This window comes from Mastomys coucha, unplaced genomic scaffold (genome assembly GCF_008632895.1).
Source record: "Mastomys coucha isolate ucsf_1 unplaced genomic scaffold, UCSF_Mcou_1 pScaffold23, whole genome shotgun sequence".
Taxonomy (NCBI): domain Eukaryota; kingdom Metazoa; phylum Chordata; class Mammalia; order Rodentia; family Muridae; genus Mastomys; species Mastomys coucha.
The window spans coordinates 46,006,665-46,017,739 of record NW_022196906.1 but is presented as its reverse complement, the minus strand read 5'-3'; the positions used below and the strand labels follow the sequence as shown (position 1 = coordinate 46,017,739).

Sequence of the window (11,075 nt, the reverse complement as noted above, 5' to 3'; positions counted from 1 at the left end):
TCTCTCTCTCCAAGGCAGCCATCAGCTCTCAGGGGCTCCTCAGCCAGGATTGGGGGCTTGTGTGCCCAGCCCCCGTCTGTGCTGAAGTGTTGACTGATTTGATGAGCAGGCAACCACATCCGCCCTGAGTTCATAGTGCCAAGGTCATGCTCCGAAGACACTTGTTTTGGTTTGATTTTTTTTTTAATTAAGGTTTTTTTTTTTAAAGTTCCTTTAAAATTTTTATTTTAATAAACAGCTAGTATACTCACTGACTTATTAGACTTTTAACTGACAAAATAGCATACGGTGAAATAAGAGTCCATGCCTGTATTGCCTTCCCCTCCACAGCCTCCTTCTCAAGGCCAATCTCTAGGAGCAGTTTCTTGAGTATTTTTTCAAAAATAGTCTGTGTAGACACAAAACTCAGTGTGTATGTATGTGTGTGTGTGTGTGTGTGTGTGCATCCTTTCCCCATGGGTATTAAAATGCTAGACTCACAAGGACGTAGAGTGTGAAATGTACACCTTGACACCTTGCCCACCCATATCTTTGAATGCCTCCCATGGCTCCTGTGTTTGAATATATGGCCCCCTGCTGGTGGTACTGTTTTGTGACTCTGTGGCCCCTTTAACCATGGGGCCAGGCAGGTTGATACAGGTCGTTGGTAGCAGGCCCTTGAAGTTGATACTAGCTTTGAGTTTCAGCTGTAGCTCTCTTGACTTTCTGTCTGCTGTAGTGGCCAATGAGACCAGCTTCCAGATTCCACAGCCATAGACTGACATGCTCCTGCTGCCAAATTTCCTCCACTATGATGGACTGAGGTCCTGGGGAACCATGAGCAAAGACTCGACTTTCCTCCCTAAGTTGTTGCTGTCAGAAGTTTGTCACAGCCAAAGGAAAGCAGCTGATGCATTGTGAGTCTCTTGGGCATGTCATGCTTTGTTTTCATTATTTGGGCATACACCATGCCAGCATATTGGGATGATTTATTTGAAGAGTGTTTACATCACATCCTGTTTAACCAAGATGTGATGAACTAGTCTTTTCGGTTATTGCTGTCTGTCTGTTTCGAGGTATAGTCTCACTCTGTAGCCCAGGTTGACTTCAAACTTGTGATTCTCCCATCTCAGCCTCTTTGAGTGCTGGAAATACAAATAGATAGCACTGTGCCTCTCACAGATATTGATGTCATCTCCATTTTCCAACTTCTCTAGCGATAAGTATACTGACTTCCTTTGTAGATGCCTTGCATATGTGTAAAGACACACATACAGACTGTGATTCTAGAATGGAAATTATTCAGGTTTTTTTATTTTTTTCTCCAACTCCAGCTCTCCCTCACTTCTCTTCCCCCTATTTTCCAGAACAGTTATGAACAGTTTGTTGTTTTTATTGCCTATGTGTCTTGCATGTATGCCATGTGAGTTCAGGAGCCCACTGAGGCTGAAAGAGAGCATTGGATTCTCTAAAATTGGACAAACCAGGTCTTAAACCTCAGGATTTGTGTGTTGGTAACTAAATGTGGATCCTTTGAAAAACAGCAAGTACTTTTAGATGCTGAGCCGTCCCTCCAGCTCCATATACCCATGTACCCAATAAATACATGCAACTATAACTTACCAATTTACAATGATAAAAATAGAAAAATTAAAATGAATGTTGTTTATTTCCTTTCCCCTCTCAGCTACTGTTCCATCACCAAGCCTACCTGCATGCTGCCATACTCTCTGCCATGATGATCATGGGCTCACCCTCTGAAACTGTCAGCAGCCATTGAATGTTTTCTTCTGCTAGTGTAGCAAAAGCTAAAACTTTGAGTGCCAGGAAGAGAAGAACAATGAATGAACCCAGAGAGACACACAGACTCTTGGGTTCTTTTCCTGATAAAAGAGAGAAACTTTATTTTACATTTTGCTCTATTTAAAGGACAGAGGAGAACTACTGAGTCACTGGGAGTGTCAGGCCTCATTTAGAGTGTTGGAGGTCATAGGGCTCAAGGATACCTCATGAACACTCTTTCCCGAAAAGCACAGCTACAGGCATTTTCCTTTGGCTATCAGATTGCCCTCAAGTACTCTGTAGAGAAATGAAGGCCAAGGGGAGGCTTAACTGAGTCACAGATTCTCCTTGAATTCAGACTTGCCTTTAAAAGGAGATCTTTTACAGGCCATTTGTCCAGCAACATGTTTCTCTATGTTACCTTTGGTTGTGGTGTCGTATCAAGATGATAGAGAAGTAGCTCAGTTAGAGCACATACTGCTCTGACCAAGGACCCATGCATGCACTCATGTCTGGAGGCTCACGGACGTTGTTACTCTAGCTACAGGGATTCCAGGGGCATTTGCACTCAGGCATACACATTCCCACACACAGACATAGAAGTATACACCAACATAAAAGTAAAATAAATCTCTTTTTTTTTTTTCAGCAACAGAAACTTGTTCTTGTATAATTCTGCAGTAGAAGTGTGACATCGGTTTTATTTGTCCAAACCAAGGTGTTGACTGGGCCTCATGCCCTCTGAATCAGCAACCACATGCCTGACAAGAAGTGATTTGGGAGGACGCATTTTAACTCATGGTTTTACAGTCCATCATGGCATGAAAGGCACAGTGGCAGCAGGAGTTAGGAGCTGTGTGCGCCCTAGACCAGAAGCCAGAGGAGCGGGGCAGTTTGGCTGTTAGCCTTAAGGCCTACTCTCTAGAGTCGCCTTGCCTTGCCTTAGCCTCCTCTTCTGAAAGGTTTTAGAACCTCTCAAACAATGCAACTATTTGGGATCAAACACTGCTAAGCAGTAGGATACATTTTACAGCCAATCAATGGCACCACTTGAGGCTTCAGGGGACAGCCCTGCCTTGTATCTTCTAGTTTCTGGTAGCTGCTGGCATTCCTTGGTTCTTAGCCACATTACTCCAATTTTCACCCCATAATCACATTGCTTTCTCTTTTAGATGAGTTCTAGAAGAATACTTGTGGTTTTGTACTTCAAATGCACCCAAATCATCTATAATCTTGGAATCTCAAAGCCTTCAACTTCATCTTATAAAGGCTATTAGGCCAGACAGCATTCACAGGTTTTATAGATTGAGGTGTATACAAATCTTTGGACACAGATTCACAGCTTACCACAAGAAGATAAAAGCAGGGCTGGAGAGATGGCTCAGCGGTTAAGAGCACTGATTGCTCTTCCAGAGATCCTGAGTTCAAATCCCAGCAACCACAACCATCTGTAATGAGATCTGATGCCCTCTTCTGGTATAATGTCTGGAGACAGCTACAGTGTACTTATAAATAAAATAAATAAGTCTTAAAAAAAAAAAGTGGGCCCAGTGAGGAGCTCCCCTCAGAAGGGATTAATAAAAAGAAGAAGGAGGAAGAGGAGGAGGAGGAGGAGGAGGAAGAGGAGGAAGAAGAGGGATAAAAGCATATAGTGAGTCCACATTTTAATTTTTTTCTTTTTTGAGGCAGGATCTCACTATGTAGCATTGGTTGGCCTTGAATTTACCATCCTCCTGCCTTGGGCTCACAAGTACTTGGTTTATAGGCAAATGCCCCAACATCCTACTTTCCATCCTATTAAGTGGACTGCAGGTCCAAGTTTGCTTCTAGTATCATTAGAATTCTTTTTTCTTTATATTTTTGTTTCTTTCTTTCTCATTTAAGACTCTTATTCAGCTGGGTTTTATTTTTGAATGAAGCTTCTTTTTTATCCCAAGGTCCAATTATTAAGTATTTTATTTTCCATCAAAATAAAGAAAGTGACTATCTAAAAACAAATTAACATCAAAATCACTGCATTTATTTTCCTATAACAAATACAATAAAATTAAAGTAAGGGTTTTGTTGCTGTTGTTTTGTTTGTTTGTTTTTGTTTTAAATCAATATCACTTTAAGAAATTGCCTTTGCTCACTTTGGGTTCTGGGGAATGACTGTTTCTGCTTGAGGAATGGAAAGTCCTTTCTGTGTGTCACTCTCATCTGATGACAGCTCCCCGACAGCAGGCTGGCATATTATAGGCACTTAGCATAACTCCTACAGACACACAACAGAGGGAAGGCTGTGTGGGTTAGGAATGGGCACTCTTCCACTCATTCACCCCTCCCAGCCTTCCAAGCAGCAGACTCTCCATGGCCTGGCACTGGCGTTCATGTGCAGGTTCTTAAGACCAAGCCAGCCCAGGCCCTAATCACACTCCCAGGACTCAAAGGCCTGGCTGCTCTTCAAACTGATTGCCATTCCCCCTGCTTCTGACACCCAAAACAATTAGCCAATTGCCTTCATGGGTGTTTCTATAAGGCTATGAATAGGGATTGCTCCATTTCAGCCATCTCCTCACTCTGTAGGATAATTTAGAGTATGCCAGGGTGACTGCTTTGTTTCAGAGCACTGTAATTGATTTCTGTTTGGGACCTTCTGTCTGTGAGCCATTTCTGTAGTATTGCTGAGAAAAACAAAAGATTTCTGAAAACTTGGGGTGTTAAGCTGGACAATTCTTTAAAAAAATGTATTTATTTGGAGTATGTGTCCCCACATGTGTGCAGTAGCAGAAGATAGCGGTGGTGTATGCCTTTAATCCCAGCACTTGGGAGGCAGAGGCAGGCGGATTTCTGAGTTCGAGGTCAGCCTAGTCTACAGAGTGAGTTCCAGGACAGCCAGGGCTATACAGAGAAACCCTGTCTTGGAAAAGAAAGAAAGAAAGAGAAAAAAAGAAAAGACACCTTTCAGGAGTTGGTTTTCTGCTGTGTGTGTCCTTGTTGAACTCAGGTCAGTAGGCTTGGTAGGAAAGTCCATAGCCCACTGAGACAACTTGCCAGCCCTTGTGACAGACCCTTACTTTTTTGCTAGTTTTATTTGTCTCCCTCCCCTCCCCTTGCCCTTCCTCTTCTCTTCTCTTTTTCCTTCCATTTCATTTTTTCCCTTAAGACCAAGTCTGTTGGGCAATGATGGCACACACCTTTAATCCCAGCACTTGGGAGGTAGAGGCAAGTGGGTCTCTGAGTTGCAGGTCAATCTGCTATTTGTCCAGGTTGGTTTCAAACTCAATGGCTCAAGAGATTTTCCTGCCTCAGCTTCTTGGGTACCTGGAAATACAGACAGACACTACTATGACTAGCTTAGCTTTAGTCTGAATCATGACTTTCATTTCTTTCATTTTATTGAAAGGATGACATAATTTGAATCACACTTCCAAGTTTAATATAACAAATCTCTCTCCCTCTCTCTCCCTGCCCCCCCGCCCCGTGTGTGTGTGTGTGTGTGTGTGTGTGTCTATCTATCTGTCTGTCTCTGACCCTTCCATCTCTATATCATTCATTTCTTTCTAACAGGGTTCTTCTATATAGCCCTGGATGTCCTGAACCCACTATATAGCCCAGGCTGGCTGTCCTGAACACTATGTAGCCCAGGATGGCTTGATCTGGTAGCTACCCTCTTCCCTCAGCATCCCAAGTGCCCAACACAATAGACGCCACACACCACTTCTTTTATACGTCAGTCACTATTGGAGGGTTTTGTTCTGCACTCCTAAAGCCCCCACCCCTGATCAGTGATGCATGTGCACATATAGCCATCCTCTCATGAATCTTTCTTTCATGGGTGATCTGGATTTTTGCAGATTCTATTTTCTTACTTCCAACATTTCCTACTCCTAGTACCTTCTTGAAATAGAACTCTCCCGTGTTTGTCTGGCACCAATTCTTTTCCCTTATTTGTTGTTTCTGATCTGCCCTTTTTGATTTGGAGTGTGCCAAAGAGAAACAAGGATGAATCAAGTCAAAGAAGAGAGAGGGAGGTGCTAGGACAAGCAGAGACTCGTGGAGACATTCTGTCATTTCCTTCTTTAAATCTGGATCCTAATACAGACAAGCACGTTCAACTCAGAATTCCAGTCAATGCTTGCCATGTGGATAAACAGCATATCGGTAATGAAAGCTTAGGCTCTAGACGCCCTTCTTGGATCTCTGTCTCCTGCCCCTTAGATCTCTTGTAAATGCCTTAGTATACCACACCGATGCCTGCTTTACAAAATGTTTGTTTCTGGAAGTTGTAAAAGTGGCAGAGGGCATTTAAAATTAGAGATGAATCCAGACTTAGCTTGGTGACCTTGGACAAAATATAAAACTCTCAAAGTTTTAGCTTTGCCATAGACAGTGCTTACCTCATCAGTAGTTCTGGAGAAAATGTATAGAGAGGTCTTAGGGTAGTGGCTGACATGTAAAACAACCCAATTATCAGCAGGGAGGAGCCAAGTAAGCTGTGAGGTCAGGGGAGGCTTCCCCACAGCCAGAAGAATGAACCCCAGCTGCAGATGCCAAGAGCTGCTTAAAGCAGAGGAAACTGGGTCACTGGCACAGAAAGAGATTGAGTTCTACTTGCTCTCGGAGGCCAGCAGTGCAAGGTTCCACCCTGTCTACTTATAACCTGTGTCCTTCTATAGCCTTAGCCGCTGAGAAGATTCTAGATGGTACCTGTGACTTTCCATTCTCTCTAGCTCCATAAGTCCAATTGTAAGTCATTCTGTTCACCCCCTTGAGAGATCCTCAGCTGTTCTATACATCTCATGGTCCTTTCTGGTCATTTGGCCAAGCCAAGACCTTGAACTATAACTCTCCAAGCTAATTCATATCAATATCCATAGAAGGATGACCTGCAATTTCCTTGACCAGTGCTAACACATTGATGTGTCATCCCTTTCTATGTTAAAACTCAATCCTTGATGTGATAGTATTAAGAAACAGGGCTTGGGGGAATCGGCAACAAAGTCCTGAGAGTTCTGCCTCCCTGAATGGATTAGTGCCTCTATATAGGAGACTGAAGCTAGCCTGTTTTCCCACTTTTGTCACACAGTCATGTGAGAACTCAGCAGGAGGCACTATCTAGGACTTGGGGTAGAGTTCAGTGGTAGAACACTTCCATAACATTCACAAGGTCCTGATTATGATTCATACTACTGAGAAAAGAGAGGAAAACATCAATGTTTGGATGATCTAAGAAACATCCAATCTACTGGTGCATTCACCATGGCATCTCTAAGCCCTGGAACAGTAAGCAACAAATCTCTATTATTTGTAAAATTATCCAGCCTAAGATACTGTGGTATAGTAACCTTGATAGACTCAACTTAAACTTATGGAGGTCCTTAGGCTATTGAGTAATATTATCAAGTTCCCAGTGTCTTTATCGTCTTCATTTAGCTTACTCTGGGCTGATGAAAAGAGATGGGGACTACCTTGGAACCTCAGTGTCTCCTCACTCAGCTGCATATGCACTAAAAGCATCATAACCATCCCCTTCCTTCCTTCCTTCCTTCCTTCCTTCCTTCCTTCCTTCCTTCCTTCCTTCCTTCCTTCCTTCCTTCCTTTCTCCCTCCCTCCCTCCCCCTTCCTTCCTTCCTTCCTTCCTTCCTTCCTTTCTTTCTTTTCTTTTCTTTTCCTTTCTGTTATTTACTGAGACCGAGTCTCACTATGTAGCCTAGACAGCCCTTGAACCCAAAATTGTCCTGCCTCTTGAGTCCTACCTTCCATCTCTGTCTGAGATTTTTCTGATGATGAGATAACTGACATGTTTTAAAGTGGTTGAAAGGCATATCTGTGTTATATTGGATATATATATATATCCAATACATATATAATGAATATATTTCATTGTTAACTTTTTAAGTATCACAATGGTCAAATTATGCAGAGCTATACTCCTATGTGTCATTGGTCAGCAGCAGCTCATTAGGGGAATTACAAACATCCTCCTTAGTAACTTTTTTCTCCTTTCTCTCATGAACTTGTCCTAAAGCTATAGCCTAAAACTTTATGTTGTAAAAATTCACACCTATTTTATTTGTTTGTGTGAGAGTATGGAGGTACATGCATGGATGTCAGAGACCAACCCCAGGGTGTCTGTCTGTGTATCCTAGAAATCAAACTCAGGACATCCAAGCTTTGTGGCAAGTGCCATTACCCGCTGAAAACATCCTGTCAGCCAATAGGTTTAATTTTAATATAACTATTAATCTTTTACTTCTAATCAAGAGAGTGTCCCAAATGTACCTTCAACCCCCTCATTTCTAAGGTTCAAAGTTTTATGCTTTCACAAAAGCACACCGTTCAGCTCCAGACTAAACTGGTTATTCTTTGTACCTGGACTTGCTGTGCCTGCTGTTTACTCTGTTAGTTCACTTCAGTCTCTTTCCCCTCCCCCTACTCCAACCAACTGAGCAGGCCACTGGCAGGTGCCCTTCAGGGCTGGCCTTGGAAGCTCCAGTTTTCCAAGCTACCAGTGACTGTTTTCTGTTTCCTCGGGCTCCACCTAGCGGACTGAAGTGGCCAACACTGCCCTCACTTGGTTCTGTTTACAATTTCCTGGCTGCTTGGGAAATTCCCTCCCAAGATACAGAGGCTGGCAAATCCAAGTCAGGATAACCATAGATGCAGAGTGATGTTAGAACTAGCTTACTCTTTTACAGTGTGTCATATGGTAGAAGGACTTGTAGAGGTTTCAACCTGTGGGTCTCTACCCCTAGGGGTTGAATGACCTTTTCACAAGAGTCACCTAAGACCATTGGAAAATGCAGATATTTATATTATGATTCTTCTTTCTTCTTCTTCTTCTTCTTCTTCTTCTTCTTCTTCTTCTTCTTCTTCTTCTTCTTCTTCTTCTTCTTCTTCTTCTTCTTCTTCTTCTTTTTTGTTTTCAAGACAGGGTTTCTCTGTATAGCCCTGGCTGTCCTGAAACTCACTATGTAGACCAGGGTGGCCTCGAACTCAGAAATCCTCCTGCCTCTGCCTGGGATCAAAGGTGTGCGCCACCACTGCCCGGCTTACATTATGATTCTTAACAGTAGCAAAGCTACAGTTATAAAGAAGCAATGAAAATAATTTATGGCTAGGAAGGTCGACTAGAGGATCCCTGTAGGGTCTTTTTCACTGGACACTAATCCAAATCACAGACATCTGCCCACTTAACCCAGTAGTAATCATCTTCCAAAGAGGATGACCCCTCCTATCTTTGGGATCTGGTAGGATTTCAACATATTAATGGGGATGGAGATGATATGATATGAATATAGTATGTTATACTTAGACTTAATGTTTCCTCTTTCAAACTGTCTGCTCATTCTTAGATAGAATTGAAAGACCTTATTACTTAGGGACACAACTGCCATGGCACATGTAGCTGCCAAAGGACAACTTTGTGGAGTTGGTTCTTTCCTTCCACTTTCATGTGGGTTCTAGAGATCAGCCCAGCTTTTAGACTTTAATGGTGAAGTGCTACAGTCTCTTAGGCCCCGACTGCTGTTTTTTAATATGCAAACTTTGTCTCTAAAAAACCTTCTAGGTAGATACATCATTTATAAAAGTATCCTCTTTTTCTCTACCTTATGTAAGGAAATCTGGCCTGGGGGTATGTAAATCTCAAACACTTCAGTGAGTTCTTGTCTGTTTCACTTAGGCTCAAGTCCCAGGTAATACTTACTGAAAGGTACAATGCTGACGTAGACATTGGGAGTACAGTATTAGAATCGCTAAATTCTAGGGGTAGGAAGGGTTGCCATGGGAACAAAACAAACATGTGAAAAGGGCTGATGAGTGCTGTAATGATAAGCAAGGAAGGGAGACAGGGAGTGAGGGAGAGTAGATGCTGTTTTACGGATAAGCAAAGATTCACTGGTGAAGGGCCATTTGCAAAGGTCCCTAAAGATATCAAAGGAAAGCCTGCAGTACTGATGAATTGATTACAAGTGGTGTAAAAGATAGAACTCTTGGGCTGGAGAGATGGCTCAGTTGTTAAGAGCATTGACTGCTCTTCCAGAGGTCCTGAGTTCAATTCCCAACAACCACATGGTGGCTCACAACCATCTATAATGGGATCCGATGCCCTCTTCTGGTGTGTCTGGAGACAGTGACAGTGTATTCACATACAATAAATAAAATCTCGGTAGAATTCCTACCATAACCACTAATTTGGCCTAAGAACAACTGGAGCATTGGGTGATGTTTAGCTCAGTGGAAGGGCATGTGCATGTGGAAGAACATGAACTCAATTTCTAACAAAAACAATCTTTCAACAAGAAAAAAAAAAAAAAAAAAACCAAACCCTCATATAAGCACCAACCAAGAAAGAAAAACCCCAAAACAAAAGTAAACAAACAAAACTGAGTTTGGATTCCCAACACACACATAAAAAGCTGATGCAGTGTAATTCCAGCATTTAGGAGCCAGTTAATCCCAGGGGCTTGCTGACAAGTCAATCAAGGCTAACCAGCAAGCCCCAGGTTCAGTGGGTGACCCTGTTTCAAAAACTGAGGTTCAAAAGCACTTAGCAATTAATGAAGGTACCTGACATTGACCCTTGGGCTCCATACACACATGTACTTACATGTACAAACAGATACACACGTTAGAATCGCTATACAACACATACACCCTAGTCATTTTTAAATTGAAGTATATGTTCGTCTCTACCTGGAGATCTTAAGTCAATGTTGGGAACTCAGATATGGAGTTTAGACTAGTGGCCTGGCCTAGAGAGAAAAATTTATGCTTTAACAAATATAGATCTGTAGATGTATTTTCATCCAGCAGCTGACTTGAGATTTCTTTAATAAAAGTAGAGAGAAATAAAAGTTTGAGGATTTGTGCATGAAACATCCTAACACTTATTAGAGTTGGGGGGGGGGGGAGGTGAAGGAGACCCATGAGACAGAAAAAGCAGTGACCAAGAGCGGAACTCTGAGTGATGTCAGTTCACGCTGTGGAAGGAAGTGTGGCATTTGCTGGTGACATGATAAGTGGTACTGATAAAGTAAAAGGGAAAAAAATTGAAAACTGACCATGATATTTAGCTGGGTGGAAGTTAGTTGTAACTTTGACTGTTATCAATCAATGATGTGATAACATGAAGTTGAAATGACCTGAGGAAGGACTATAGGGACAGAGTACACAAAACTCTGCTGGTTTTTTTAATTTGTTTTGTTTTGTTTACAGAAAGACAGATGACAAACATTATCTTCAGGGTTATGTAGCATCAAAGCAATGTGAATTTTTGATATGAAGACCAAGGATTCTGCAGGGTTCAGGAATCTTCAATCCACGAGTCA

The 11,075-nt window shown here is 42.2% G+C and overlaps 1 protein-coding gene and 1 long non-coding RNA gene across 4 annotated transcripts in view; one reads left to right on the top strand and one right to left on the bottom strand.

Moving 5' to 3' along the window:
• Positions 1 to 11,075, top strand: part of Fdx1 (ferredoxin 1) — a 100,825-nt gene that overhangs the window by 54,224 nt on the left and 35,526 nt on the right. The gene's annotated exons all lie outside the window — the stretch shown is intronic.
• On the bottom strand, positions 1,732 to 9,490 carry LOC116072670. 3 transcript variants are annotated; one of them, XR_004111538.1, is made up of 3 exons: positions 9,452 to 9,490; positions 4,938 to 5,064; positions 1,732 to 1,862 (listed from the first exon to the last, which is right to left on the bottom strand). It is a non-coding gene; the product is annotated as an uncharacterized LOC116072670 (long non-coding RNA). The 3 variants fall into 3 exon arrangements; XR_004111536.1 differs by having other exon boundaries at positions 1,733 to 1,793; XR_004111537.1 differs by having other exon boundaries at positions 1,733 to 1,793; positions 4,938 to 5,083; positions 9,452 to 9,471.